Source organism: Panthera pardus, unplaced genomic scaffold, assembly GCF_024362965.1.
Source record: "Panthera pardus isolate Hobbes unplaced genomic scaffold, ASM2436296v1 HiC_scaffold_11, whole genome shotgun sequence".
NCBI classification, from domain to species: domain Eukaryota; kingdom Metazoa; phylum Chordata; class Mammalia; order Carnivora; family Felidae; genus Panthera; species Panthera pardus.
In genome coordinates, this window is record NW_026526666.1 from 34,302,490 (window position 1) to 34,308,489 (window position 6,000).

Sequence of the window (6,000 nt, forward strand, 5' to 3'; positions counted from 1 at the left end):
CTATGTTTACATATTAATTGCTACTGAGTACAAGGTTTGGAAGTTTTTCACAGAGGTGACTATTTTGAACTGGGCTATTGAAGGATGAATAGGAATTTGCCATTTGAAGCAGTAGGGAAATTCCATGCCCAGGAAAGTGTATGAGCAACAGTCTGCAGGTGTGATCATGCACGGAGTGTTCAGAGAACAGCAAGGAGTAAGGTGGGGCTGGAAAATAGGGTATGTAGGAATAAGGTTGGGAGGTGAAGCAGAAATGTAGAATGACTAAGTGTAGAACCTGTGTACTTGGCCTGAAGAAATTGAATAAATGAGAATAAATGGGAGTGAGTCTTGACATCTTCTGGGACTTGGGAAGCACATAGTACTATATGGGAGCTTGGTGGGAGTATCTTGGAGTAGTTGGGAAATACCAACTCTTCTATTTTTGTCTAAACCAAGATTATTTGGTGGCAGGTTCCTCATGAATGATGTAGCAACTGGACCAGGTGACTCCAGTTTCCTCTTTGCCTTACTCTTGTTTTAGGAATGTCAGATATAATATAACACCAGCTATAATGGTGCCACCTACCCATGGCCCCAGGATGTGGTGAGTGGGACTGTTATTGGTATTAGTCTCTGCCTGAAGCACTTTTGTAGTAGTGACTTACTTTATTGTCTTTAACTCTCTAGGCAACATTGGCCAAGTCAGAGTCCTAGGCTTCTTTACTAGAAAGCACTGGCTGTTTTATTGAAGTATATGACCTCAATCCAAATGCTTTGAGGGAGGCATGAGTGTATATATGTGTGTATGGGTGTGTATAAAACTACCATTATGCTTTGGAGTCATTCAGAGATTTGAACTGAAAGTCCTGGGGACGTCTGGGTGGCTCAGTCAGTTAAGCATTGGACTTCGGCTCAGGTCATGATCTCAGTTTGTGGGCTCGAGCCCCGTGTCAGGCTCTGTGCTGACAGCTCAGAGCCTGAAGCCTTCTTTGGATTCTGTCTCCTTCTCTCTCTGCCCCTCCCCCTGCTCATGCTCTTTCTCCCTCTCTCAAAAATAAATAAACATTAAAAAAAAAAAAAAAAGAAAAGAAAATCCTTCTATAGTCTGGCAACAAGTGTGCAACCATATTGGGTAGGCAGTGTGGGAGAGAGGTGCAATTCGTGTTGCCATTATCAGACACAAGGCAACTAGAGCCCTAAGATGTTTATACAGACCATTCTCCTACCCTGTTAGAGCCTCATCTCTGGCTGGTAAGCAAATCCATCTGTGAATAGGAAACTTTGTAGAGAAGTCACTGCCCTGTAGGGAAACACTGTGGCAGTCAGGCTGACTTGGAAGAGAATCTCAGCTCTGTCCATATCAGCTGTGTGATTTGAGTAGACTGCTTAACTTTTGAGAGCCTCAGTTTCCTCATCCATAAGATGATTTTTCACTGGGTTACTACTAAGATAAAATGGCAGTCAAGTATGTGAAAATGCTTGGCTTGTTGCATAATGACTCAGTCAACTGTAGAATTATTTCTTCCTACTGAGTCGTAAGTAGCCCACGATACATCTTTTTCAGCTTCCCTTCTTTAGAATAAATTATCCCAGTTCTCTAAACCTTTTGACTGAGTCTTGTTTCCCAGCCTCTTATTATATCTGTGGTTGTTCACAGACCTTGCCTTTGGTTCTCCTTTGGTGACACTTGAGAAGATCCCAACTTTGGGGGAGCTGACAGCCACAGCTACATGCCAGGTTTTCTCATTTTCACCAGTGACACTCCTTCGGCTTCCAGTATGCTTCCTCCTCCTGGGATGTCGGCCAAGCTGAGACTCTTAGCCACCTCCCCCACCACTTCCCAAGTGGGAGTGATGATTAGTCCTCACAGCCGCTACCCCTGAGACAGGCTTTTGGCAAGGCTTCAGCCGCTACTAAGTTGCAAATCCTGCTCCTGCAGTTTCCTCATTTCTTACATAAAAAGAGAGGGAGGGTCTCTCTGTTGCAAATTCATCTGTGGCATTGTAAATTCAGGAATGAATAGAGTGCCTCTGTATAAATGATTTGAAGGTCCAGAGTCAACAGTATTGCCAAACAATCCCCCATTACTGCGTAACTAATGCAAAACCAATGTATGACTGAGACTCCAATACTGGACAGTTACTTCAGTTGGAACTGAACTGAAATATCAATTTTTGTGCTAAGTGCCACCAACAACTGCTGAATAATGAGGGAATCTGAGAAAGTTTTCTCCATTACATAAGAACAGTCACATGCTTCTTTAGTATTTTTTAGCAAACATTCAAGTGCTTATCATGTATCCATATGCTATCTTCAATATGTCAAGATGCTCTTCTTAGGGACTTAATTAATATATGTTATTCTATTAAATGAAAATATTTTTTATATTTAAAATATAACTAAGTCTTTTTCATTATTTTTGTTTTTTCTCACGTAGTACTTATTTTCCACAATTGTAAAAACTGACGCAACATTATTTATGGCTTTGTCTGGAGGAGAATCCGATCCCATGACTGGAGACTTGACATAAGCCTATTCTTTATATGTAGCACCATAACCTTTATGATAACTGAATTTTAGGTTAGGGTAATGACCTAATGCCCCTACCAAAAACACTTTAGAATTCCCACCACCATCCAAATTTCATTAATTCTTACTTATTCTTTCAGCTTAAAAAAAATGTTTGAGTGCTAAGGCAGTGATTGACAACTTATTTTCCTAGCCCCTTGTGCCTTTCCAGAATGTCTGTAACATTAACATTGTGGTGTTGTGGTGGTAATGTTAAGATGAGACTCAGAAATGGAACTTTCCACAATAGAAACAAGACAAATTCCTGGCTTTTGTGTAGATTCTGACTTTTATAATCATACACCACTAAAATTTGTCATAAAGACTAACAGGGGACCTACAAACTGGGTTAGTTGGCAAATTTCGATCTTGAAGAAAAAGGTCAAGTCAAATCTTACTTGAAAACTTAAAAAAAAAAAACACCCTGAATTTGTATGGCGCTTTTTGAGACAGTGTTATTAATGTCTTTAAATCCCACCCCCAAATTTTCAGTTCTCCACTGTTATATTATTATGGTGTTCTTGAGCTTACTTTGTGATTTCCCAATGCGGTTCAGTTGATAATTGGGCTACATTTCAGGTTATGCATTCTATAATTATTTTAATGCCCATTCTAAGTGCAAGGAGCTGTTATGAAGCTAAAAATCCAAGTCATACAACATTAGACTCTTGAAGTTTTTTTAATCCACTTGTTTAATTTAGAACTGACATGTCTCTACTCAAGACAATAGATCTTTTAAAACAATCCCTGTGCTTCTTTTCCTTATCTCTATCCTGAAAGTGAAGAGAAAAAAAAAGTCTCTAAAATATTTGTTTGACAAATGAACAAAGAAGAGAATCTTCTGAGCTCTTTTCAGGCACTGTGAGGTTAGCATGAGTCAAAGCATCATTTGCAGGGATCATTGGTTCTGCTAAATTTTTTCTTGAGTAAAGAGCACATACTTGGGGATGCTTCCTCAGTATAGATATGACATAACATCTCGGGATGGGGAGTTGTTATAAAAAGAGACTTCACTGCATTTGCAAAAATGTTAATAATCACTGAACTCATTCAGATAATCTCTGGAGGGAAATTTGATTCAAGAATGTCACTTCAGAAATCAAAGAAAGACATCTTATCAAGTACCCTGCTGGTAGCTGATCCCCACTACTGTCCATAATGATAATCAGGGTTCACCTTTATAATAAACAATTGTCACGGGAAAAATAAAATGAATGTCCCCTCCAGATCACTAGATACTTTGGACACTACAAATGGGTTCTCCTGCCTGCTGCAGATGCTAACTTGACCTTTTCGTTGTACTAGTTCTCAACACCAGAAATTAAGTGAAATGTGCCAACAAGGTACTTCTCACTGCCTCCTTGCTCCCACAGCTTCTTTGTTTAAACAACAAAAAACCAGAGAAGTTATTAAGACAGTAGCTAAAAATGGAATTTAGTTCTTGACTTCTTTGCATCTATGTGTTGAACTAGTTAGTTTTTTCTTTTTCTATCCAAAGGAGTAATTAATTACTAATCTTTGCTAAAGCTGTCAGGCCGGTTAATTTACTGATAATCAAACTGGTTTTCTCCTGACATATTTTGTTTTTTTGTCTTCTCTCATAGCCAAAAATTCCAACAAAGTATATTTCTAACTGCTAAAAAGTACAGTTCTTATCACAATGCCACATGACTTCATACATGGAATATGAAAAACATGATTTTTGGTTTTCATATCTTGTGATTTAGCTGAATGTAGGGAAATTGCAGAGTCTGAAACTCTGAGATAAACCCATCTGTGGTCTTGGCCATCAAGTATTTAAGTAGGCCAAGTGAAGGAATTTTACAGATGTATCAGGGTTCACAAGAGAAACAGAAGAAATAGGAGATAGATGTGCATGTGTGTATGTATGTATGATATTTATAATATATAAATATAAGTAAATAAAGATATATATGCATGTACATATATTTTTTTAAGGAATTGGCTCATGCAGTTATTGGGGCTCGCAAGCCTGAGATTTGTAGGGTAGGCCAGCAGGTTGGAAACTCAGGCATGAGTTACTGTTGTAGTCTTGAGGAAGAATTTCTTTTTCTCCAGGAAACCTCAGTTTGTGCTCTTCAGGCCCTCAACTGATTGAAGAAGGCCCACCTATACAACCAAAGGTAATCCACTTAAAGTCAGCTAGTTGTATATGTTAACCACATGTGCAAAATGCCTTCACAGAAACATGTTTTTTACCATATTGCAGGTATGGCAAAGAACAACATGAACTCAGATCATACTGCTTCATGTCTCCATGCTCTTGTACAAGCTGTAACCACCCTCTGCAATGCACCCTCTCATGTTGTCCACTTCTTCCTTGAATATGTTTCCTATTCACTTAGATTATACCCTTTTAGTAAGGCATGGGTCATGGCACTGAAAGAAATTGGAAGATTCAAGAGCTATTCAGGAGGGAGATCAATGGGACTTTGTGACTGATGGCTTTTGAAAATGAGAAAGGGAAAGACAATGTGAAACAACAGCCAGGTGCCTACCTTGAACAAGGTGACTGGTGGAGTTATTCACAGATGAATGGGATCAATAGATTAATAGATCTGGCAGAGAAGCTGTTCATTTCTGTTTGGACGCACTGAGTTTGAGTTGTCTATGAGTCATGGTGAAAATATATACAGGAAAGATAGTGCTCAGGACAGAGATCTGAACAAAGTGTACAGATCTGGGATGCGTCCTATGTAAACAACAGTTGAAGCCATGGGAATGGAAGGAGTCACATGGAATTACATGGAGAAGACCAGGGGCAGAATCCTGGAAAAACATCATAATTTGAAGAAAGAGGCAGAGAGAAGTTCCTCGGAAGGAGATGAGAATAAATTATCAAAGAAGTTAGAAGGAGAAGCAGGAGAATGTTGTGTCACAAAATAAAAGCAACCAGTCAGTATTAGATGGAGCAGAGAAGTCAAAAAAGATGAGGTTCAAAATGCCATCCATTGACATTAACAATAAGATCATTGGTCATCCTGAAATGAATATTTTCAGTAAATGGGGTAGAAGCCAGAGTCTGGGTGGCTCAGTCAGTTAAGCATCCAACTTCAGCTCAGGTCATGATCTCACGGTTCGTGGGTTCAAGCCCCACGTCAGGTTCTGTGCTGACAGCTCAGAGCCTGGAGCCTGCTTCTGATTCTGTGTCTCCCTCTTTCTTTTCCCTTCCCCCCGTCTCAAAAATAAACATTTAAGAAATTCAGAAAAAAAAGAAGACTGGATAGGACTTCAAGTGGAAGCAGCAAGTGAAGATAAATCTTGCACTGACTGTTTTCATCTTTTCTGAGTAGGTAATGAGAGAGATTATTAGATTCTAGCAGTCTGGATACAATCATAAGACTGAGACCACACGAGATTTAAACTGGGGAAGTTTAATACAAGGAATTATTAAACTATAATAAGAGAGTAACTTTAGGGTATAAGATT

The 6,000-nt window shown here is 39.1% G+C and overlaps 1 protein-coding gene across 2 annotated transcripts in view; it reads left to right on the forward strand.

The window, feature by feature from the left end:
- The window catches only part of ODF2L (outer dense fiber of sperm tails 2 like), a 169,983-nt gene extending 164,246 nt beyond the window's left edge, over window positions 1–5,737 (forward strand). For both annotated transcript variants that reach the window (XR_008418805.1, XR_008418804.1), the window contains 2 exons: window positions 4,630–4,694; window positions 4,781–5,737. The gene's annotated coding sequence lies outside the window, so the exon portion shown is untranslated. The remainder of the gene's footprint in view (window positions 1–4,629; window positions 4,695–4,780) is intronic.
- Window positions 5,738–6,000: the final 263 nt, after the last annotated feature.